This window comes from Notamacropus eugenii, chromosome 1, assembly GCF_028372415.1.
Source record: "Notamacropus eugenii isolate mMacEug1 chromosome 1, mMacEug1.pri_v2, whole genome shotgun sequence".
Taxonomy (NCBI): Eukaryota; Metazoa; Chordata; class Mammalia; order Diprotodontia; family Macropodidae; genus Notamacropus; species Notamacropus eugenii.
This window is the reverse complement of record NC_092872.1, coordinates 388,771,810-388,798,176: the sequence shown is the minus strand read 5'-3', so window position 1 is coordinate 388,798,176 and position 26,367 is coordinate 388,771,810.

Below are 26,367 nucleotides of genomic sequence, written 5' to 3'. Positions count from 1 at the left end.
GGAAGAGGCAAAGATAGCTGCTCCATCTCTAATGACGGATGCAGAGAGATCTCTTGCTTCTCTCACTGGTCCAGAGTCCCATTGCCAGTAAGTAACTAAGTAGGATTTAAACTCCCATGTTTTTCCACCATATTTTGATTTCTCTTGTATAGTCTTATCACATCTATATTTCACAGATTGTTCTCCCTACATTGATTCCCCCTGCCTTGAGACTATAAGTTGCATGAAGTTGTCAATTCAAATCAAGCCAACAGGGATTTATTAAGCAATTTACTATATGCCAGACCCCGTGGTAAGAGCTAAGAATACCAACACAGACAAAAAGAAAGACAGCCCCTTCCCTCAAAGAGCTTGAATTCTAATGAGGAGCAGGGGACAGAGAAAAGGGGCAAGAAAGGTTCACTCAAGGGGTACGTGTGTTGGATAAGTCTTAAGAGTCCAACAGAACCGACGGAGGAATGCAGGATGGCCAGTCTGAGCCCTTCCCCAAAGCAGCTCTGGGAGGAACTCATCAGTGGAAGAAAGGGACCACAGAGGGAAAAGGATGTTCCAAGGTGAGAAGGTAAACAAGAATTGAGGGAACCTTAAGATCCCTTTGAGGGAGTGGAGGCATGGTGGCAAGAATCAGAGCAGGGGGCACTTTTTGACTTTATTTTCCTCCCTTTTCCCTCCTCTCTCTTCAACCTAGCACAATGCAAACGAAGAAGACCACTGCTGTTGTACCAGTCCATCAATGAATCCTTCTGGTAGCTTTGTATAGAAACCTAGCCCATGAAAACACATTCACACCAACAGCAATCGCTAAATTATCATAAGCTTGGCCCTGGAGACTTTTTGTGTGAATTAGTGTCACCTATTAAAAATGAAATCCCAGATAATAAACTGCCCTAAGGGGCCCATATGCCTTTAATTATGATTTTCTCTTATCCCCCAAGTCTTCTGAGTTCTAATGAGATCCAATTCACATCCTGAATGAATTATGGCTGTAGGAATGTGTGCACTCAATGAAAATAAACTAGCTGAGAGGCTCATGTTTACGTAACTTCTTTAATTCACTCTCAGTCCAAAAATAGCTTTACACTCTTCCCCCAAAAGGAGAAGTGAATATTTATTAACTCTTTGTGCTTTACACAGAAACCCCTGGGGATGTACATAGGTACACATGGGAATATTGTATATTGCTTTCTGCAGTAACAGTTCCTTCAAAAGCTGCGTATGAATGGAATTTTGCTAAATCCATTCTATTTTCTTATTGACTTATGTTGCAATCTGGTATGCATTTTATCTTTTATTTCTTTTGTTTTCATTTCACATAAGCCCTTAATGGGAAGTGCTACCTAAGAGTTTAGTTTCTCTGTTCCCTTCTCTTGTCAAGTAGTAATAATCTATAAACAAAGTCATCAAAGCCCAAGGGAAGCTCCAGTCTGAAGGAATCTTTTTTCTAAAGCACAGACTCCTAATGGAAAATGAATAATTGTCTCTTAATGGATGTGTTTTGTTCCAGAGTAGATGGCATTGTCTTAAATTGAGTTAGCACCTGGTGACCTTCCATTTCTACTTTCCCAGAATCTTTGTCTTTCATGAAAAGGGTCTTCTTAAATGATACAGAGCAGAAATGTGAGCTTTGGCCTGCACTGCTTTCTACATTGTCTTTTTGTGTTTCTTTCATCTCTATCGCTATTGGAGGAAAGGATCTCAGTAATGGGTCACTTTGGGACAGTGCATGGACGTGAGAAAATGGTTTTCGTGTGACCATGTAAATATGGGTGTAAGAGGGCAAGGAGGAAGATGAACTTGTAAAGTGGAACCTGGGTCCATTTTGACTGAGCTGTGAGAGGAGGAGCTCCTGTCCTTGAAAGAGTTCAAGACTCTTTGCCCCCCTTTTCCCCTTTTCAAGGGTGTGTGGTGTGTGTGTGTGTGTGTGTGTGTGTGTGTGTGTGTGTGTGTGTGTGTGTGAAAAATCCTTCCTGGAGGAAGAGAAGATGCAAGTCTATCATCTACAAAGAAAGGGATATTCTCAAAGCTAGTAATTCCATATGCATTTCTGTCAAAGTAAGATACCCTCTTCTCTGCATTCCCTGTCAGTCAAAAGGTGAATTACCATCAGATCACAGGTAAAAACCTGGAAAGAATCTTAGAAGTCATCTAATCCATCCTCTTCACTTTACAGATGAAGAAACTGAGGCCCAGGAAAAATGAGAACTTTCCCAAAGTCACTTGGGTAGTAAACGTATGAAGCAGAATTTGAACCCGGGTGCTCTGATGCCAGAGTGACTGCTCTGTCCCTGTACTACTACTACTCTGTACTACTCTGTCCCCTTTTGTTCATTTATTCATTTACATTTGTTACCCAGTTATATAAAGTCCAGTGGTAAGTTGCTGAGTTACTAGAAAAATAAATAACATGACCCATGCCTACTTGGTCTACAGAATGTTTTATGGTTTAAAAATGAAGCCTGAGCCATTGTTAACAGATTTACTATCTCCCTGACCCATGGTTCACACTCCAGGAACCAGGGAGACAAAAAAGGCTTACTCAAGAAGTTGGTCAGAAGTACAAGATCCAGAGAAGGGATGATCTCAAGTTTATTTGAGGAACTGAAGTTAAACCTTTAGGTGGCAGTCTTAAGACAAATAATTTTCTTGTCAAAGGGAAACACTAAAGGGTCATTTTTGTCCCCATTTTCTCCCATTTGAAACTTCCAGAGCAGCCAGGTAGGTGTGCCTGGTCCAAGAAGAGGAGGAGCAGGGGCACTGGTTGTGGGCTTCCCCCACCTACATGACCTTCTTCATCTGCTTCTTTCCCAATCATCATGCATGGTTTCCCTTGAAAGAAAGGGACAGGATGACAGGTTTAGGTGATGGTTTTGAAATGAAAAGATCTGGGGAAGTTCCCCTGACTCAAAGACAGAGACATGTAGGTATTAGTGTCCAAAGGAGCCTGTTTTGCCAAAGAGTCCCCCAAGATGGCAAGAAGACATGTGACTATAAGATGGAACATCTCCACCAAGCTCTCCCAACCTGACTTTCCATTCACCCTGTACTGAGTATCACCCTCTACGAGACCTTATTGTGATGCCCACTTAGCTTTGCAAGTTATTTCAGGTAGCAATTTTTGTAAGATTATTGCAGATTTGTATCTGTCACAGGTCACATCGCATTCTCACAAGGTCCTTATTACAAATACCTCTTTTAAGGGGACAAGTCAATAGTTACTATTGTTTGATTAATCAGTTTGTTAATCAAGCAGCAATTATTTATTAAGCTTCTACTATGCACTTTATTAGGGATCATGAAAGATACAAAGAAAAATAGGACATATTTTCTGTTCTCAAAAAACTTGCAGTCTAGTCTAATCATAGAGATAGGATATAGTGGAGAGAGTCATGAATTTGGAATCAGAAGAACGGAGTTCAAATTCTGTCTCCTGCTTGCAACTTGTATTTTATTGGACAATTCAATTTACCTCTCTAGGCCTCAATTTCCTTTGTTTGATGAGAGGATTGAACTAGATGAACTTTAAGGTCCTTTCCAGGTCTAAACCTATGAATTTATGATTTTACTGCACACATACATATGTGTACATCTATGTATACACATTTAAATATCCACCTGTGTTATATGTATGAACATACATGTGTGTTGTGTGTACACACATATTAATTGGGGTTTAACCCAAACAGAGGATATTCTGCCCAGTTACCTGAATCTCATGAGCATACAGATGCTAGCAATCTTGGCGATTATGAAATCCATATAATACTGGAAGTCACTTACGGACAATGCCCAGTCCTAGGGATCGCAGAAAGCTGCCACCTCTATCTTCCAGTTCTATCTCTTTATGAGTGGCAACTGCCCACTTCATTAGTTTAGTCTAAAGGTGTATGGTCAGTATGGATTTATCTAATTACAATCCCTACCTAACACCCAACCTATTGTGAGATTCTGACTTTTTCCCTTCCCTAATTCATTTCCATCAAACGATATGATAGAGATAGCCACACAAACAGCTTGACCATATATGGTTTTCTTTCCCAATCAATCAACAAGCATTTCTTAAGCATTTCCTATGTGCCAGCCATTGTGTTAAATACCAGGGATACATATAAAGACAAAAATGACCTCATCCTCAAAAGATTACATTCTAATGGGGAGATATTATACTTAGAAATACACAAGATACATAGTCAATGGAAAGTAATCTTCAAAAGGAGGAACTAGTGTCGAAGCACTGGGAAAGGCCTTCCTATAACCAAGGAAATAGAGAAAAAGAAATAAAATCAATTATTTATCAGCATATCTACCACCCAGACTATATGGCTGCAGCTTGTCCCAGGCAGAGGCAGCCTTTGGTCAGTTTATACATACACATAGCCCAAACAGAGAAGTTACAGGGCACAGTTCAGGTTCCTAAACTCAGTCACTCCCCCTGGGAAATGAGACTCTTCCAAATGTTAGATTTAGCAAAAATCCCCCAAAATTTCTCACTCACAACCCCTTGAAGAGTCTCAGTCAAGTCAGCTAGAGACCCAAGAATTAAAGGGCATGTGGGGTAGGATGGGGTGGAGGGAGATTACAGTAGCTCCTGATTCTGCTTTCTTACCCACACACTGTTCTCTGGCACCCTCTTGGCTGCTCGCCAGCCAGACTGTGTGGGGAAGGTCTGATTGATCCTTGCAGTTTGTTTATGACTAGGGAAGTGAAGGAGCATAGTTGAAGGTAGGCCCAGCATGGAAATAAACAAATTCCTGGGATCATCATTGCAATCTTTTTTTCCCTTCTCTCCTTCTTCTCCCAAAATCTGAACACTGGCTGAAATGATTTCTTTGTGCCCTACCCCCACCCCCAGGAAGTCTTCAAACTCCTGGTTCATCTGAAGTTCTTCAGACAGGCCCCACAATATATCAAGCAACCGATCAATAAGCATTTATTAAGTGCCTACTATGTGCTAGGCACTGTGGATACAAAGAGAAAAGCAAAACCAGTCCCTCTTCAGAAGGATTTTATAGTCTGGGGAAACAGGCAAACACAGAGAATAGATATGGAGTGATTTGGGAGGAGAAAGCATCATCAGCTGGGGAGGGATCAGGAAAGACCTTGTGCAGAAGGCAGAACGTGAGCTAAGGCCTTAAGGGAAACTGGGGATTCTGACAAATGGAAGGTGAGGATGGAGTGCGTTCTAGGCATGAGGGAAAGCCAGGATAAAGGCTCAGAGGTCAGCAATGAAGGGTCAAATATGAGGTAAAGTACAAAAGCCAGCTTGGTGTGGCAGCAGTATATGTGCAGGGGACTCCTGCAATAGAAACAGAGGTTGGAGACAGGTTGGGAAGGTCTTTAAAAGACAAAACAAAAAAGAGTTTACATTTGATCCTGGAGATAACAAGGCTTCATATAGAGTCAGATGGAGCATAGCTATTATCCCAGATTGGCAGGAAAAGATAATAACAATACAAGAGAAGCTCTTAAGTCTCAAGAGAAGAGTATTGTAGCAGGAATCCAGAGAAGGGGGACATCACTTTGGTCTGGAGAAGTCTAAAAGATTTCAAGTGAGTGGGAATTGAGCTAGGATATGAACAATGTATTGAATTAAAATGAAGGGGGTGCAACATTCCTCTCTTCCAGAAATAAGCACTGTACAAGATGTCTCTCCATTTGCTACCTCATTGGGAAAGATACTGAAGAAACAGAGGAGCTGCACTATGCAAAGGAAATTCAACCAGAAATATTTGTTACAAGGAAACAGGGACAGATGGGATAGAGAGAATTTTTTTTTTAAATCCTTTTTGTTAAGCTCACACACAAAGAAGTACAGAGAGAGATACAATAGTGTTGTTGGTAGTGGCGGTTGTTCCGGCATTTTCAGTTCTGTCGTACAATTTATGGGAGTTTTCTTGGCAGAAATATTGGAGTGGTTTGCCATTTCCTTCTCTAAGGGCAGTTTTGTTAATACTTAGTTAAATTGTGGGGGCAGCTAGGTGGAGCAGTGGATAGAGTGCCAGCTCTAGAATTTTTTCTGAGTTCAAATCTGGCCTCTAACACTTACTAGCTGTGCGATGCTGGATAAGCAACTTAATCCTGTTAGCCTCAGTTTCCTCATTTAGAAAATGAGTTGGACACAGAAATGGCAAACCACTCCTATATCTTTGCTAAGAAAACCTTAAATGTTGTTGGACACAACTTAAAAGAGTTGAACACAACTGAAACGACTGAATGAAAAAAGTTAAATTTTACATCTATATATAATAATATGTACATATGTTATACATACTCATTCAAAAGCAGATTGACATAAAGTTCACAGCTTCTTATACAATCTTTTTAAATTCTTACTTGTGTTTGATTAAGTTTCCAATGAAAAGGAAAATTCACTTTTTTTTTAAAAGGCAGGGAGGGGTGAATGAGCACCTCTAAAAGCTGTTGCAGAAACACAATAAATCAGTATTGATAAAATAACCTCTCCTCGAAGAGGTCTTTGCTTGTTTAGGGAAAGAAGGGTAGAAAGGGATGTTTTTTCAGGTTGTCAAATTCCCTTCTCTCACCCAGCTCTCTCAGGCCGGCTGCGGCAGAGTCGATGATTATATTAACGATAACTAAACTTCTGTGCAGGACCTGAAAATTTAATTTCCTTGTGGGAAGCTGTAGAGAACTGAGATTATTTAGGGCCAAGAACCCGTGAACTTTCTCCCAAGAATGGGGGAGAAAATACCAGATAGGGGCATCTGCTGTTAGGTTTTCATGGACTAGAAAGATGCCAGTCTGCCTTCTCTGAATGTGACGTTTTCTTCAGACTCTGCCCCTCCCCTAATAATATACGTATGTATGTATAATATGTATATGCATGCATGTGTACATACACACAGAAGATCTGAGTTTTGTGAAACTGTATAATGAAATCCAGCTCTCTACTCTTCTATCCTATACCTTAAAAAAAAAGCAGAACTTCCTCCAGCCTACTTAATAGTTTAATTAATTTGTTCTCTAGATATGACAACTTAGACCAATCTTCTTGGTTGCTGAGCATCTCTGACAAAAAAGAGAGAACTTGTTAGAAATGAATGGACTTCTTTGACTGAGGAATAACCAACCAAATTGTGGTATACAAATATAATGAAATATTATTGTGCCATAAACAACAAGGAGTATGAATATAGACAAGTGTGAGAAGACATATGAATGAAATCAAAGTGAAATAAGTGTGTGGGTAGGGTCATCTGAGTCAATTAATCAAGTAACTACCCCATCCCAATTAGAGAAACAAAATGCTACATCTTGATACCTAAACCAGGCAAGAACAGTTCTCTATTGAATCAAGAAATCATGGTGTTTTCTTTTTTTTTTTTAATGTCATGGATGCCTTTAGCAATCAGGTAAAGCCTATGGATCTCATCTGAGAATTAATAGAGACAGCTGGTGGCACAGTGGATAGACTGATGGTCCTGGAGTTGAGAGATCTGAGTTAGAATAGGGCCTTAGACACTGTGTATCACCCAGAGTAAGTCACTTAACCTGTATGCTTCAGTTTTCTCCACTGTAAAATGGGAACTGTACCTACCTTGTAGGGTTGTTGCAAGGATAAAATGAGATAATATTTGTAAAGCTGTTAACATGGAGACTGGCACATAGTAGGTGCTATATAAATGTTAATTTCCTTTCCGTGTTTTTGAATGCAAAAAAATAAAATATATAGATTACAATGGCAGTTAAGTGTATTTAAATACAATTATCAAAACATTAAAAAAAAAAAAAAGTAAAGTTCATGGACTTTAGGTTAAAAAAGTTCTCTTTTATACTAAGTGAAAAAAAAGTACTTGACTAATTTTGATGGTCTGGAATGCTATAGGATGAACTGGAGTACCATTGCATGGGAAACGTGTGGTTAAGGAAATTTGGTCCCACTTTTTGAAAGGTCTATCAAATAGTAGAAATTTTAATATCTGGCAGCTTAGGGTGGAAGCTCTTTAACCAAGTCCCTGGAAGGAGTCATTTGACAAAAAGAAGTGACCCATGCATCATATATGTATATATTTGCATAAATTTGTATATATGCAAATGTACATATATGTATATATATATAAATGTGTATAAATATGGATATGCAAATGTATATAAATATATGTTGTAATTGTTCAATCAGTCCAACTCTTCATGATCCTGAGGACCATAACATGCCAATACGGTTCATGGCATTCTCTTGGTAAGAAACTGGAATGGTTTACATTTCCTTCTGCAGTGGATTAAGGCAAACAGAGGTTAAGTGACTTGTCCAGGGTCACACAGCTAGTAAGTGCCTGAGACTGGATCTGAACTCAGGTCTTCCTGACTCCAGGTTCTGCACTCTATCCACTGAGCTACCTAGCTGCCATATGCGTGTGTGTATAGGTGTATAAATGCATGTAAACATGTATACAAATATGTGTATACATATATTTAAATATGTGTATATGTATATATTTATATATTGTGCATGGTGGGTATAAAGAGACTGCAACATATTATTCATTTTATACCAGAAGCAGCATAAATAACATCAAGGAATGTAAGACCATAAAAGGAGGTGGGCCAATCATGTAGTGAAATTTAAGAATGGCAGCTAGACAGCCCACATGCTCCATCAGTATCCACATGATATTAAAAGATCTAGAAGTGGGCCCTCAAGCACTTTGGAGAGACCAACTATAAAGGATTTATGGAAGGACACAGACAAAATTGGAACAGAATAAAGGCCTGTGAATAAAGGTCTACAGTGCTGGGAAAAGAATCCACAAAATGAGGTTAAAATTCCATAAAATATCTATCATCTATCTCTCTACCTCACCCACCCGTGTGTGTGTGTGTGTGTATGTATGTGTGTGTGTGTGTGTGTGTGTGTGTGTGTGTGTGTGTGTGTGTGTGTGTGTGTGTGTATCAGAGACTGTCTCATGCTCCAAGTTTCCTAGGTACACTTTGAGATCATTTCTTTCCTGTGCAGGACACTTGGGGAAATGTATGCACGGTACATCACACACACTGCTTTCTCTCCTTATCCTGAAATCAACTTGCCACTTTCAAGGACACTGCTCACAATATTACAGAAGAAAGTCATTATTCAAAGGAAGAAAACAAAACAGAAATCCTTGAATGAGTAAGCATTAATCCCTAAGCTGTATGTAAATGCCCCAAGCAGTAATGGTCTTTCTCCAGAAGGCTCCTGTCACAGAGGCCTTCCCCTATTCTCCACCCCAAGGCCTTCTGCTCCCTACCCACTGAAGGGGTAAGCACACATCTATTTTTTCTTTTCCAGTTTCTAGCTGATTCTCATGGTTCTTCCAGCTTTATGACACTACCAGCCAAATGACACAGTCTCTCAGCAAGACAAAGATGATGTTCATCTACGTGCTCCACCTTCCCAGAGAAAGATGAGGGAAAACCCTTGAGTCCTTGTTCCCTGGGGCACCTTGCTGCTACTCTCCCCAACAGACCCGCCTTTTCCCTCTCTCATCTTCAGTTCTAGCTTTGCTACGCTTCTCCATGTGATCTTAGTCAGCTTACTTTGTTTTTGAGTCTTGTTTTCTCATCTGTAAAATGGGAATGATGATATTGTATGTTCACTGCCTACCCTGCAGGGTTGTTGTAAGGATCAGTAGATATAAGTATATTAAAATGTTATATTAACTTCAGGACTCTCTACAAAGTCGTTTTTTGACTTAGGGAAGGGTGAAAGAGATAAGAATTTATAATAGCAGCTATGTGCCAGGCATATAAGCATTTTTTCTTACATATTATCTCTGGTGATATTACTAAGGGAGGTAGTGCAGTACAGCAGAAGAAATGAGCACTGAATTTAGAATCCAAGGACCTATATTCAAATCCAGACTCTGCTGCTTCTTCCATGTGTGGCCTTGGGCAAGTTACAACCTTTCTGGGCCTCAGTTTCCTCATCTTTAAAATAAGGAGGCTGGGTTAGATGACCTCCAAGGTCCCCTTCAAGCTCTCAACCTATCATCCCAACATAGTTTGCTCTCTGTCAGTGAGAAAAAGAGAGAAGCATGAGGAAAATGAATTTTCACTTTGCTAGGCCTGCAAGGTACTCTAGGATGGAGAACTCAATTTGAGAAGCTTGCCATATATACCCCTTAGGATAGAACTGATATTTACCAATGTTTTATTGACATAGCTTATTTGTCCCTACCCACAACATGGTTAGACCCAGGCCTCTCCTTTCTTCCTTCAACAGGGATTAGCTTTTACTAAACGCAGACAAAGCAGTCCCCAGTTCCTGCTTAGCCCCAGCTTCATTGACCATTTATTGGTCAAAATCCCAACCATGGGCAGATGAAGCCCCTCCAACTTGATGGTTTTCTGAAGACTGTGCAAGTTACCATATTCTTTATCATAACCTGCTTTTATGACAAAATGCATTTCCATACGGAGATGAGAAATGTGTAGAAAAACTAAGGGCCACTGTGTCCTTGCTGCATATTCTTGCTCTATTAGAGCAAAGTAAACCCCCTTTTGTTAACTGTTCAATGACTTTCAAGAACACAATATCAAACCCTAAACTAAAAGAGTGCAGCCATCAGAGCTGCCACCAACATCCATCAAATCATATTTTGCATTTTTGCTGTTGCTATGGTCAGACCGGATTCTAATCAACAAATCTTTAAGACGAGTCAGATTCAGGTAGTAATAGTAGAAACAGATGAGTATAACAACTTTCAAACAAATGTACCATTTGAATTTGAGTTTGTTGCTCTGGAAGAATAGCCAGGAAGCCTACCCAGAATTGTAGGGACAGGTTCCTTACTATGTCTGAAGTGGTGCCTCGGTCCTCTCCAGCCTCTGGAACACAAACTCCTCCTAGGTCCTCTTTCCCAGGGGAGCTGTTGATGTCTCAGCTGGGAGGAAGCCAGGTGACTCATTAAGTATCAAGACCTAATTAAGGTACTAAAGAGACTCTTGGTTATACCTCAGGGAGCCAGAGACTCCCTGCCTCACCTCACTTGCCTCCTCCACCAGTTCCCACCCCCTTAATGGACTTCCTTCTACAAGATATTAATGCTACAGTAAGTGTGGATGATTCGGAATCATAGGATTTGGAACTTTTAGCTCCAATCAATAATCAATCAATCAACAAGCATTCATTAAGTATCTGCTATGTTAGGCACGGTGCTAGGCACTGGTGATATAAAGACAAAAGTGAAACGGCCTCTGACATCAAGGAGCTTAAATTCTATCAGACAACATGTGTGTATACACATATGTACATATTCACGTATAAATATGTAGATACGAAGAAACCATAAAAAATAATTTCCAGGTAATGGGGGGGAAGGGGAGAGAGACAAAGATTGCTGAGGATTAGGAAAGGGTAGTCCTTGAGCTGAGCCTTGAAGGAAACTTTAAGGCAGGAGTAAGGAGGGAGTCCAGGCATTTGAGACTAGCTGTGCAAAGGAGATGAGAGGTGGAATTTTGTGTGTAAGGAACAGTGAGATCTGTTTGGATAGACCATATGGTGTGAGAAGGGGAGTATTGTATAATATGACTAGAAAGGTAAATGTTGGAAAATTATAAAGAACAATCTTGGCCCCAAAGGAGACATATGAGAAAATGCTTCACCTCACTCTTAAAGGTAGTAAAAGGCCTGCATGTGTGGAACCATGTCATACATTGTCAGGTTTATCTTTTAATGTATTGATCAGTTTTGTAGATTTTTTTCTTCTGTTTTAAAAAAGTGTAAGTTATAAAGGATAATTCTGGGGGGAGAGAGATTCAGGGGGAAATATAGATGATGTAAAATAATCAATAAACTTTTTTTTAAAGACTAGAAATGTAGATTTTGAAGGGTTCGTTTCACAGATGAGGAAATTAAGATCCAAAAAGTTTAAGCATCTTGGCCCTAAATATAAATGTCAGCTATTGTGATTATTGCCCAAGATCACCCAATAATATGCAGTAGAGCCAAAATTCAAACCCAAGTCCTGTGACTCCAACCCCAGGGTTCTATCAGTCATACTGCTCATAGCTTTAAAACAAGTATTCTTAACCAGAATCTGTGGATAAATTCCAGGGGGGTCCATGAACTTGGATAGGGAAAAATAGATCTTTATTTCAATATAATTAGTTTCTTTTATAATTCTACGCATTTTATTTTATGCATTTGAAACATCATACTAAGAAGGAGTCCATAGGTTTCAACAGACTTCCAAAGGGTCTAGTACGACACGCATGCGCACACGCACACACACACACACACACACACACACACACTCACACACACTCACACACACTACCCACTCACAAAAGGTTAGGAATCCTGCTTTAAAGGAAATACAAGCATGAGTTCATATATATAATCAATATCAGATCGCTTGCTTTCTTGAGGAGTAGGTGAGGGGCAAAAGAGAGATTTGGAACTCAACATTTTAAAAAATGAATGTTTAAAAAAGTATACATGTAATTAGAAATTATTCAATGAAACAAATAAAAATATATTATTTTTTTTAAAAAATAGAAGAAATGCAACTCTTGAGTTCACTCTTTCTGGGCACACACTTTTGGATTACCTACATAAAAGAGAGAACAAAAAAAAATCAGTTACATTTGGCTTTGGAAAAACACATTCTCAGACACTCCTCTGCTTCCTTCTGGGGACTTCCCTGTAAAAGGGAAGAATCTTCAGTCCTTTTCCTAGCCTCTGGAGATGCCTCTAAAGGTCTAAACATGCCAGAAATCCCCTCTGGAACCCCCACCTAAAAGAATCATAACATTAGAGAATTAGGGTTGAAAAGGATGTCAGAAATCACTAACAAGTGGTCACCAGCCCACTGAAGATTTCCAGATGGCCCCACCCCAGCTAATCCATCCCATTCGAATTTTTTTTCTGTCATATTATGTCTTCTGTATATACATCCCTGTGAAGACTTTCCTTTAAAGTCTAATCTACCACCTTCTATATGAAGCCTGGCTTGATCCCACCAGGTGCTGATACCTTCCTCCTGAAAAATAAACCTTATACAGGGTGTTCCAAAAATCTTAGTACAGTTTTAATCTTTTAAAGCTTGAAAAGCTATTAAAATTTTAATACCATTAAAATGCACTAAGACTTTCGGGGCATGGCACATTTATTCTGTGTGTGTGTATGTATATATATATATGCATATATATATATATATATATATACACGTGTATATATATGTATTCTATGTGTAAATATTGTCTTCCATGATGGAATATTTTTCTTTTCTATGTACCCATATGTGAAGCCTGGCACAGGACCTGCCATAGCAGAAGTCATTAATAAATGTTTGTTGACAAATAATAATAGCTAACTTTTATGTAGCTTCATACATACGTTATGTCATGTAGAGCCCAGTCCCTAGCCCTAACCTATATCTTCTCATCCTATGTAACCTTGTATGGTAGGCACTATAGATTACCTCCTTCTTGTAGATGAGGAGACTAAAGCTTCACAGAAGCTAAATGGCTCACCAAAGTTCACATAGTTAGAAAGTATAAAAGGTAGGATCTATAGACAGATTTTTTCCTTCTTCTAAGGTTAGTGCTCATGCTTCTACACTAATGCTACCCTCTCCCATAGCCAATTAAGAATTCCAGTCAAGTTATAGAATCTTGCTAAGGAATCCTGTTGTATAAGGAAAAACATGAGATATACCAGTGGTGAGTCACATCCATACCAAATGGTGGAAAGGTTGGACAATTTCCCAGTCTACAAAATGTTCTGGAAAAACTGTAAGAGCCTTGCAAAGATAATATTTCAGCCACCTGCTAGTGATGGAGAACTGAGTTGGACTACCTGGTGATCAGGAGAACAACGAAGAATGAACCAAGCAGTTTCAGTTGCAAATAGACTTTTGGAACTAGCTAAGGAAATAAATGATCTAAATGAGAAGGAAATTGCATTTGGATACCCACTTAAGGCTAAGGGAGGTCAAGAAAGACTTCCTTAACCCAAGGAAGAATTCTGTCCCAATTGGGGTAGGGATGATGGAGCACTGAATCCACAGATATCCCTTTCTGGCCTAATATTACAGCTGCAAACATTCTAAGAGAGCAGAGGCTCTCAGCAACATTCTTTGTGTAAGTTTTCTTACTTACTTAGAGCTCAGAGTATAGTAGGCCTTTGCTTCTTCTCTTTGGGGTCACATAGAACCTTCAATGGATATGAATTTTTAAGGAGTATAGAATGGGAGAGGTATGTCAGAACAGACAGCCCCTGGGTTACTCTAATCTCTGCTTCCCACCAGCTGTCCTCAATAGATGAGTCTGGCACAATTCCAGTGCCCACATGACACAAGGTAGGCTGGCTGAACTGGTGCAAACTCATGTGGGAAGATGTAGGAGTAAGAAATGCCAATGTTAAGAGAGAACAGGAAAGAGAGAGAAGAATGACTGTCATAGCAGAGATGTCTCCCCTGGTTGTTTTACCTATCCATGTTTTCTCATTCCTCTCAATGATAGATTTATAGGCTGATAGTCACCCAAACCTAGACCAATTTTCCTGCTTTGACCAATACAAACCTGAGGACTTAAATTAGCTGTGTAACACTGGACACTTCTCCATCTCTATGGTATGCTAAAGCTACGGGACCACGGGGACCTCAAACATCCAATGAAAGAGACACCATTGGGTCTGATATCAGGGTACAGCACATTATGTATTCACCATCATCACTAACACTTATATTGCACTTACATGCCAGGCACTATGCTAAGCATTTTACAATTATTGTCTCATTTAATCCTTATAACAACTCTGAAAGGCAGGTGCTATTATTATCCCCATTTTACAAATGAGGAAGTAAGGCAAGTCAAAGTTAAATGACTTGCCCAACTAGTAAGTGTCTGAGTCTGGATTTGAATTCATGTCTTCCTAACTCCAGGCCCAGTGCTCTGTGCACTATGGTGCCACCTAGTCACCTTTTCATCTGATTGACATGACTTAAAAGATGTCTGTTAAGTCAGCTCATAGTGCCATGAAATGAAGAAATATTAGGGAACATGAGCAAGGAACTCATGACTCTGGCTAACTGTGGGTTGAGTTGGAATTTAGAAGAGAAGGAAGCTTGGGAAAGTAATTTCCTGAGGTATTTTATCCTATTTCACCATTTCTAGACCAAATCTATAATATTTTGTTCAATTCTGGGCAATCCATTTAAAGAAGGACATTGACAAAGTGGAAAATGTCCAGAGAAGGGCAACCTGGTGACCTCTAGTTCTGGCCAAATGAGGGTCAGATAAAGAAATTAGCAATGTTTAGAGAAGGAAGAGGAGTATGATAGCTGTCTATAAGTATTTAAAGAGTTTTCATGTGGTACACGGAAGTAGACAAACATTTATGAGTACCTACTATGTGCTGGGCACTATGCTAGGTGCTTTACAAATATAATTTCATTTGATCCTCTCATCTCTACAAAATAAGTGCTATTATTATCCCTATTTTACAGTTGAGGAAACTGAGGCACACAGGGGTTAAGTAGCTTGCCCATAGCCATACAGCTAGTAAGTGTTTGAAGCTGGATCAGAACTCAGAGCTTCCTGCCTCCAGGTTTAGCTTTCTATCCACTGTGCGATCTAGCTACCTCAGACTAGTTCTGCTTTGTCTCCACTCGGTAGCAATAGGAATAAAGGTTGAAACTTTTATAAAGAGGCAAATTCATGCTTACTATCAGGCGATGTAGGGAAGACTGCCTAACAATTAGAAAAATGCACAATTGGGTGGATTGAATAGGTCAGTAATGGATTCCCTTTCCTTGGAGAGTCTCCAAGCAATGGATAACGAGTAGCCAGTTATGTTACAGAAAGGGTGCTTGTTTAGAGATAGGTTGAAATACATGGCCTTTGGTGTCCCTTTCTTCTGATATTCTATAAATATCAGATATTTAATTCTATAATTAATTATATACAATTCTATAAATAATTATGTAAATTATATATATAAATATATATAATTCTATAAATAATAAATAAGATATATAATTCTATAAATATTGTGATTTCACAGAGTGTTTCCCTGATCATAGGCTAAAAGTTTGCAGGGACCTTAGAGGTCATCAGATCCAATCCTCTAATTTTGCACTCAAGGGAGCTGAGACCCAGAGAGATTAAGTGATTCGCTCAAGGGCTCACAGGAAGCAAAGAACATAAATGAACTTCAGAATCATCAAAAGAAAGCAATAGAAAGGGGAGAGCACTGAATTTGAAGTCAGAAGACCTGGGTTCAAATTCTAACTCTGCTACATACTTCCTGTGGGCTGGTCACACAGGTCACATGGATTTGACCTCAGTTTTCTTATCTTTTAAATTAGTAGGTTAGACTCATTGATCTCTAGGGACTCTTCCAAGTCTAAATTCTCTGATCCTATAGGAAGATTCACAGGAATATGATGGAGGGATGGGAATGGGAAGTGGAAATATATCTGGAATTGATGGTGTTGTCAAAACAAAGGGGATGGAGATTGGACTTGTGATTACAATTTCATTGAAAATGCCAGATAAAGAAATTCCCTTTACCAGTACAGGTTATCAACCTCACTGCAGCTAATAGGTTTAGATAACTGTCCAAGGGATTGAGAGGCTCTCTTGAGGCCAGCTCTCCATTCACTACACCTCTTCACAAAAAACAATAAGGCATCAATAAAACATAAAATAAATTCCATCTTATTAGGTTCTAAATAAAATAAACAAATCCTATCTTAATTCTAGGCTCCCAAATCTACTTTTTACTACATCATGCTGTAAAGATCAAACAGGATGACTCATATAAAAACACTTTGTAATGACAAAGCCCTGTATAAATGTTAGCTGTTATTATTAACAAAAGAGAAATCCTTAGCTGCTGGGTGCAGTGAGGCATTCACAGGCTTCTGAGTCAGTCAGTCAATAATCAATGCCTACTACGTGCCAGGAGCTGGGAATGCAAGGAAAAAGGGATGGGGGGCAGAGGAGAGGGGAAAGATAGTCCCTGCTCTTAAGGAGTTCATTATCTAATAGGAGAGACAACATGTAAATCACAATGTACTACAGACAAATTATACTCAAGATAAATTGGAAATAACCAACAGAGGGAAGGCACTAGAATTAAAAGGAATCTTAATTAAGAGAATCTGAGCTTTAATTCCAGTTCTGCTACTTATTCCTAGCATGTGACCTTGGGTAAAGCTCTCTGCATCTCATTGGAGAGAGATGGACTATATAATCTCTGATTTCTAGCTCTAAATATTTAAAGCCAGTCAAGGTTAGGGGAAGAGAAATTAAACCACAGAAACTGGTTTTGTTTGGAAAAAATTAATTTCACATAAAACGCCACAATACCAATTCTCTCATTTCCAATTATAAAGTCTGTAAAACCACAAAAAGGTATACCCAGTCAAGCCCCACACCCCTCAAAAAAAAACTCAAAAACTCAAAATCACCCAATTTTCTTTCATCATCTCCAAACCCTCTATTTTTGTGTTAGGGTTTACTTTATTGTTGTTTTGACATGTTTGTTTTACATCTAGAAAGGTCAGTGGCTCCAAGATAGCTTAACATTTTAATATGGCTTGAGAATGGTCCTCATTCAGGCTGAGAACCTAGGGGAAAGCGATGCACGATCTATTTGCTCAGTGAATTAGAGCTTCCCATCTTGGTTCTCATCCACTGCCACAATGTCCTATAATTCCCTGGTGTAGAATTGCCTAAACTGTCCAAGGAAAATTCTCTTTTTTCTTGTCTCATGTCTCCCTCTAGTGGTTTCAGCTGTATTGTAAAAGCTAAGGAAGGGAACAGGCTGGGAGGAGAGCAGCAGGTCCTTTAGGAGAAAACCAACCAATCAATGAAGAAGCACTTATTAAGCACCTACTATGTGCCAGGCACTGGGAAACAGGTACAAATGATGAAACATTCCTTACCTGCAAGGGATGTGAGAAGAAATGATCTCAAAGCTTAAATATCAGGATCAGAAAACACAGTTAACTATTGAGTTATGGGGCAGTTCAGGTAGTCAGAAAACTTGATGGGTCACAAGACTGGGATTCCAGTCATGGTTCTGCCACTAAAAGTGAAAGTGTCAAACTCAGGGCCTCATTTGCAGCTGTAAATCTCCCCAGCCTGAACCAGATTAAAATGTGATTGAAAAATATGTAACAAAACGAATAAAAATATAGTTTAACATAGATAATGTTAACGTGTTTTTCTAAGTCACTATACTACCCACAGGGAACTTTATGAACAGGTTAATGGCTCTGTTTCTCCTGGAGTTTGGCATCACTGGCCTTTAACATCAGCTGTGTTACCTTTGGAACTTTCCTTCTCCTGTACATAATGAGGGAATGAGCTAGGTGAATTCTGAGGTCTCTTCCAGTTCTAAAAAGTCAATGTAAAATGAAATTACGAGTATCAACATGTTTTTAAACAGAAGGATAGGGACTTGGTCTATTATTTCACTGGTATGAGGAATTTCCCTATGTGAGGAGACTCCAATGCAGGGCAGCACCTTCTCTGAAACCTATAATCTTAGAGAACTGCAGAGGGCTGAGATGTCAAACATCACCACATTCCCCAGGGCTTCTCAAACCAGATTAAAATGTAATTGGGCAATATTTAACAAAATAAATTTAAAATACCATTGAAATAAGCTCCAACAAAATGTAGGTATAATAAAAATATAGATTTATATTTCATAATGTATATTATGTGATATAATACAATTCATTTAGTATATGTAAATATATATTAAAATTTTAAATTAAATCAATATGCGGTTGCAGGAATCCTTATCCTCAGTGACCTTGTTTCTAATTGAGTTTGACACCACTGGCCTGGGGAATTGAGTGTTGAAGCAATTTGCCCAGGGTCACATAGCCAGTATATATCAGAGATGAGTCTTCATTCCAAGTGTTCTTGGATCCAAGAACAATTCTCTATCCACTATACCCTGCTGCCCCTTGAAAACAGGAGAGACAAATTCTCTCTGAGGCATCAATGCTTTAATAGACTATCCTTCACAGTAGTATTTTCATTTTAAAAAGGAAAACTGGAGAAATCAGTTCTTAATCCAAAGAAAGGACTCTACTGACAGTCAGATTGTAGGTACCATGGCACCTCATTTTGAGGTAAGATTTGGGGGCAGTTGGGCCTTCCTTTAATCGCACATTATGCAAGCAGCCTCTAATGCCACAGACTATATAAATCTGGCTTTGGCAGGGATTATATAGGACAGAGAATTATGGATGAAATAGACTATGACTGGTCTGGTTTGCCACTCCTCCACTTTATCCCATCTGTTCCTAGTTTCTGCCAGCAGATTCAGAGAGAAAACCATTTCTAGCTGCACAATCAGAAGTTGCCCAAGATTCAGTATGTGGCCCTCTTCTTGTCCCTATATCAAAGGATTTAATATCTATGTCAAGTCAACAAAATGCGTATTGACCTATGTCCATCCGACAGCTACAGCCCTGCACCTCGAATCAGCTCTATTCACAAGGCCAAAAAGAAAGCAAAGCAATAGAGTGAATGGGATGTATCCATCAGTCACTGGAAACTTGAGTCTGATGATTTCAAAGTCAGAGACATTGAAAAAAAGGCAGAAGAGGCAATGGGATAGGCCAGAGGGTATTCCTTAGTAAATCCGGCCTGTCTTTCCCTGTGCCTCACAAGTCGATTAGACTAGAAGCTCCTTGAGGGCAGAGACTGCCTTTTGCTTCATTTTGTAGCCCCAGTATCAAAGAAACCTAATTGGTCTTTTCTAGAACTCCTGGGGGTACTCTGGGTCTAAGACAGTGGCTACCAATGTTTTTTGTTCTGAGAACCCCGTTTAACAACAGCAGAATACATTATGAACCACCAGAGTAATGAAATATACAACTTGTAATATTCTACAGTTATTTACTGCTTAAGATACCATTAAAGAATTTTTAACATGTACCCATAGGGTCATTGTTACAAACTCATAAGAGGCTCAAGAATTACTAAATGGAACTACTGATCTAGAAGAGATTTCAGATATGTAGCTGCATGGTAGACATTTTATTGTGGACCATTTATTCCTTTAAAAAAATCATTCTATGTAAATAGTGAAACATAGTATGCAGTTTCCACCATTTATTAGGGGAGTGACTCCATTATGCCAAGATGACATAATTAGAGCTAATGAAATGTAGTTAAGTTCAAGGAGTATCAGAGGCCTCCGGTAGCTAAAGGTTGGATAGGTCTCATTCGTAAATCCAAACTAAGTATGACCCTTAGAAAAGCAAGATCAGCTCAGACACCCTGAGAGAAATGAAGCTGGAGGATATAGAATGTCAACCAGCCTTTGAGAATCAATGAGAGCTTAGCACTTCCCCAGAATTTCTTCTCAAGGTGGTAGGGTGAACATGGGACTACGGCCAGTACCTGATTCACCTAGTCAAATAGAACCAAGATAGCATCTAGTAGGAGGCAGCTCTGTGGATAGAGCATCAGGTCTGGAGTCACAAAGACCTGAGTTCACATCTGAACTTGGACATTTACTAACTGTGTGACTGTGGGCAAGTCACTTAAACTCTGTTTGCCTTAATCCACTGGAAGAGGAAATGGCAAACCACTCTGCCAAGAAAATTCCATGGGCAACATCAGCATGCTATGATCCACAAGGTCACAAAGAGTCAGACAGCACTGAACCAAAACAGCACCTAGCAGTACCATCTACTGTTTAAAATTCCCTCTATACTCTCTTTTTATTTTATTCTTGCCCAAGTTTTAACTATTATCTTAGGGTCACAGGATTAAGGGGCTATAAGAGATAATATCTACCTTAGACATTATTTTGTCCATCCTCTTCAATTTACAGATGAAGAAACTGGGTACAAGAGAAGTTCAGTGATCTGCATATGGTCACACAGACTGGAAAGGGAAGAGTCAGAATTAAAATCCTCTGATTCCAAATCCTGCACTTGCTCCATTATGCTAAACCTGCCTTGGTAGTTAGGTGGTACAATGAATAGAGCACTAGACCTGGAATTGGGAAAGACCCAAGTTCAAATCCAGCTTCAAATACTTACTAGCTGTGTGATCCTGGACATGTCACTTAACTTTTGTTTGCCTCAGTTTCCTCAACTGTAAAATAGGGAGAATAATACCACCTACCTCTAAGAGTAGTTTCAAGAATCAAATGAATTAATTGTAAAATGCTCAGCACAGTGCTAGGTAATACAGCAGATGATTACTAAATGCTTGTCCCCTTCCCAAACAAACACACACACACACACACACACACACACACACACATACACACACATCTCACCTTAATGCTGACGACTACCAGATTCATGCTCCTAACCCTCTAATTCCTGTACAGAGACTGAGGTCAACCTCTCTAAATCATCTCCACCTAGATGCTGCATCAGCACCTCAAACTCAGTATGTCTAAAGTTAAGCTCATTATAGGATCAAAGTTTTAGAACTAGAGGGGACCAGCTAGTCCACTCCCCCCATTTTACAGATAAAGAAACTGAGGCCAATAAAGGTAAAGTGACCTTCTCAAGGTCTCAGACATCTTTTTCTCCTGCATATTTCTTCCTCCTTCTGACTTTACTCTCCTGTCAGTGGCACCACCCTGTCTCCCATGTTGATAACCTTGGGATGATCTTTGACATTTCCTTCTCTTTTCTTCTCTTATCTAAACATATTGATTCTACCTCAGAAATATCTTTAAAATCTATCTCCTCTCTTTGATTCCCACTACCAGCATCCCACGTTAGGTCTCCTTACCACCCAGCCAGAACATTGCAATAACTTTCCAACAGGTGTTATCACCTCCACTGTCTTATCACCTCCTGTCCTTTATTTCAATTGCCAGATTAACTTTCTTCATTCCAGATCTAGTCATATTTTTGGTGGCTCCATATTGCCTACCACACAAAGTTCTAGATCATGTGTTTGGCAATTAAGGTCCTATACAATATGTCACCAATATGCATTTCTGAACTTATACTGATTCCTTCCATGTATTCTATGCTCTGGCCTAACTGCATTACTGTCTACCACTCTCAACATGTCCTGCCTCTTTCATTTTGCCCATGCTGCTCCTCATGCCAAGAATGGTGGTCTCCAAACTATTTTGATTGTGAACCTTCATTTGTAAAACAAAAAGTTTGCTCACGCTCCCCAAATATGTGTATTTGCTTATTTATAAATTATATTAATATATTAATCATATATATAATTAATGTATATTATATATAAGTATAATATATAAAGTAATATATAATATATATTAATAATTTTATAATGATCTAAGATAATGTACCACTATCTTAGATCATTATAAAATTTGCATGAAACAGACATTTTAAAAGGATGACATAAAGATGAAATACTATTCTATTCTAGAGTCAGTAGGGAGCCATTGAACTTTACTGAGGTTGGGTGTGATCTGGATAGATCTACACTTTAAGAAAATTATTTTGGCAGCTGAGTGGAAGATACATTGAAGAGGAAAGAGTTCTGAAGACAGAGAGACCAGTTAAAAGGCTATAGGAATAGTTGAAAGGAGCACGATGAGGTCCTGAAATAGGGTGGGAGCTGTGAGTATGGAGAGAAAGAGATGGAGTTGTGAGATTATGTGGTAGTAGAATTAGCAAAACTTGGCAACTGGCTTATATGTAAGGTGAGGGAAAGTGAGGAATCAGAGATTACACTGAGATTATGAACCTGGATGACTGGAAGGATAGTGGTATGTGCTCTCAATAAAAGTTAGGACATTAGAAAGGTGACCTATTTGGGAGAAAACATAATACAATGAGATGACCCATGTAGATCCTAGACCATGCCTACTAATCCTGTGTGACTCATTCTATCCCACTGAAAATTAAGAGGTGAGGGGGACAGGCTCATTCACCAGCTGCTACCTGGGAGTGCAGAACCCCATGAGAAGCACCTTAGGCACGATTATCTGCAAGGCATAGTGTGGGCACACTTGGTGGGGGGCGGTTCTTTTGTCTCTATAGTGGAATGTAAATGGGTAATCATGGGTAAAGAGTAGCGTGGGGATGTGAGAGATAAATCCAGTAATTGGTTACCAGTGGAAGGATATGGCCCATCTTCATTGTCCATTCTCCATTTTGTGGTGAAGAATTCCATTTTGAAGACAACTGGTCTGGAATGTCCTTTCATTCCCTCAGCACCTGTCATTATGACTCATTCTTTATATGTCTAGCAATGACAGCCCTTAGAATCATGGGCTTTCAGGCTATAAAAGACCTTAAAGATGATTTCATCCATGTTCCCCATTTTACAGATGAGGAAACTGAAGACCAGACAAAGTACTTTCCACTATGTCTCTGCTATTCTGCTCTTTATCCCTCTAATTAACTTATCATATGTTATTTATTTTGCATTATAGACCCGGCAACACATCTTACCACCCCATTAGAGTAGGTGCCATAATTTAATACATAGATTAACACTGGCACCATCACACAGGTCATATATCATTTATAGTCAAAGGGTATTCTGAGGAGCATAGTCTTTTGATAAGCACTTATTAAGTGCCAACAATATGCCAGATCCTATGTCAAGCTTTGAAGATACAAAGAAAGACAAAAACAGTTCATGCTCTCAAGGAGAAGATGACATACAAGCAATTACATACAATAAAGATTATTCAGGATAAATTAGAGATAGTTGGTAGAGGAAAGTCATTTGCATTAAAGGAATGAATGGAGGTTTCACAACTTAGAGAGTTGATAGTGTGGGCCCATTCATTTATTCCCTTTCAGCATATTGCAACATATCACATTTTAGCTATGTCCACTTGAGTGACTGCATGGATTGTATTATCCTGTTTCAACGAAGTTAACCCTCACAAAATGGACAAATGGTTTAAAAGGATTTTCTAAAAGAAATCATGGACTGAAGATACTACTACTACTACTACTACTACTACTCACATAAAGGAATTAGAAAATGGCAGAAATGAGTCATCTCCCAGGCCTCTTACAAACTCTTTCTCGGTTAAATCACTAAAGTGAAAATAATGATGATGAGTTCAAATATGAATGAATTCAGATGAGAAACTGGCTAAAAAAATTTCTAAAATATCAAGCAAACTATTTAAAATGTAGATTTCCTTCTACTGTCATTTAGAAATGAGTCTTTCTCTAAGTATGGATTGTGTCTAGAGATATTAGCTAATGATCATTATTAGCCATCAGGATTCACAAGCCATTTAGAAACCAAGATTTTTTTGTCTGGAAATTATGTAAATGTGTCATCTATAAAAATTCTCATACATTCACACTTCATACACTTGGAAATGAAATTTTCTAACCTTTTAAAATATTCCAAAATAAAATTGAACAGGTTTTGAACTCATTTGTTGAAAAAAATGCAACATCTTCTAAGTTTGCTAGTACATCTTGATTGACATCAAGAAGGATAGAAATTTGCTAGCCAAATTTCATCAAACACCTTTGCACACCTTTGTAGATGGAATTGGAGAATGAATATTATAAGCATCATCATAAGTGCAGCTAATGAAGACATTGAAATTGTAGGCCAAGATGGATGGTAGTGCCCTTGAAAGTAATAGGAAAAGATTTGGGAGAAAAAAGATGAGTTATATTTTGGAAATGTTGAATCTGAGAGGTCTAAGGACATCCACTTTGAGGTGGCTAGGAGATACTTGACTATATCTCAGCAGATAGACAAGGGTTAGAAATGTACACTTGGGAGTCCTCTGCATAGAGATAAAAATTGAACCCATGGGAGCTCATGAGATCACTAAGAGAGATAATATTGAGAGAAAAGGGAAAGGGACCCAGATCAGAGACTGGGGAGGGAGGGGTCAGTCACAGTTAGAGGACACAATATGGATAATGATTCAGCAAAGGAGACTGAGAAGTGGGACAGATATGAAAACTTGAGAGGCAATGTCAGGAAAATGTAGAGTAGAAAGAGAACCCAAGAGTACCTTGGAGAAGATAATTAATAGTGCTAAATACTTAGGAATTATGACCACAGATACTACAGATGTGATCCACTTACATAGAGTTAAAACAGGTTTCTACTATGATAATGACTGCTTATAATTTGTTAACACTACCTGGATCTGCCCTCCTACTTCTCTTCTTCTTCCTTCTCTTCCTTCTTTTTCTTCTCCTTCTCCTCTTCCTCCTCTTCCTCCTTCTCCTCTTTCTTCCAGAATAAGAAGCATTACTGTTATCAAAATGTTTGTGCCAGCAGTCACCAAAAAGCAAACAGGGATAAGGGAAAGGGATTGCAGAGGCAAGATAGCAGAGTAACAGCACAGACTTTCTAGAGTGCTGCCCCCAAGCACAGTCAAATATCTGTAAAAAAATGGCTCTAAACAAATTCTAGAGCTGCAGAACCCATAAAATGATGGGGTGAAGCAAATCTCCAGCCCAAGACAGCCTGGAAGGTTGCAGGGAAGTGTTTATCACACCACCTGGGCAGGGTGCAGTCCAGCATGGGCCACACATGCAGAGAGGGAACCTGAGCAATCCTTGGGAAGACTAAATCTCCCGCACCTGTGGTATTTTCAAGACTTCAGGACCCCAAAAGGCCAAGGACAAATTGGAAGGTCAGCGGAAAAAGCCTGTGGGACCACTGTGAGACAGTGGAGTGGTCTGGCCCCAGCCCCAGGGCAGGAAAGGGTGAAGGGGGTAGAGGAATCCATAGTAGCCACAGCAGTAGCAGGGGCAGAGACAACAACTGTTTCTGGAGCTCTAGGCCCACAGATTGTGGGGGAATCGAGTGGTTGACAGTACACCCCCCTCACACCCACTAGATGCAGAGAACTACCTTGACAAAGAGCTCAAAAGTCAAGTAAATGGCTGAGGAAATGAGCAAAATCTGAAAAAAAGAAGCAGACTACAAGAATCTTACTTTGGTGACAAAGAAGATCAAAACATGCAAACAGAAGACAACGAGGTCAAAATTCCTCCATCCAAAGCCTCCAAGAAAAATATGAATTGGTCTCAGGCCATGGAAGAGTTCAAAAAGGATTTTGAAAATCAAGTAAGAGAAGTAGAGCAAAAATTGGGAAGAGAAATGAGAGTGATGCAAGAAAATTATGAAAAATGAGTCAACTGCTTGCTAAAGGAGACCCAAAAAATGCTGAAGAAAATAACATTGTAAAAAAATAGAGTAACCCAAATGACAAAAGAGATCCAAAGAGCCAATGAAGAGAAGAATGACCTAAAAAGCAGAGTTGGCCAGATGGAAAAGGAAGTACAAAAGCTCACTGAAGACAATAATTCCTTAAAGATTACAATGGAACAGATGGAAATGGAAGCTAATGACTTTATGAGAAATCAAGAAATTATAAAACAAAACCAGAGGAATGAAATAAAAAATAGCAGACAGTGTGAGATATCTCATTGGAAAAAT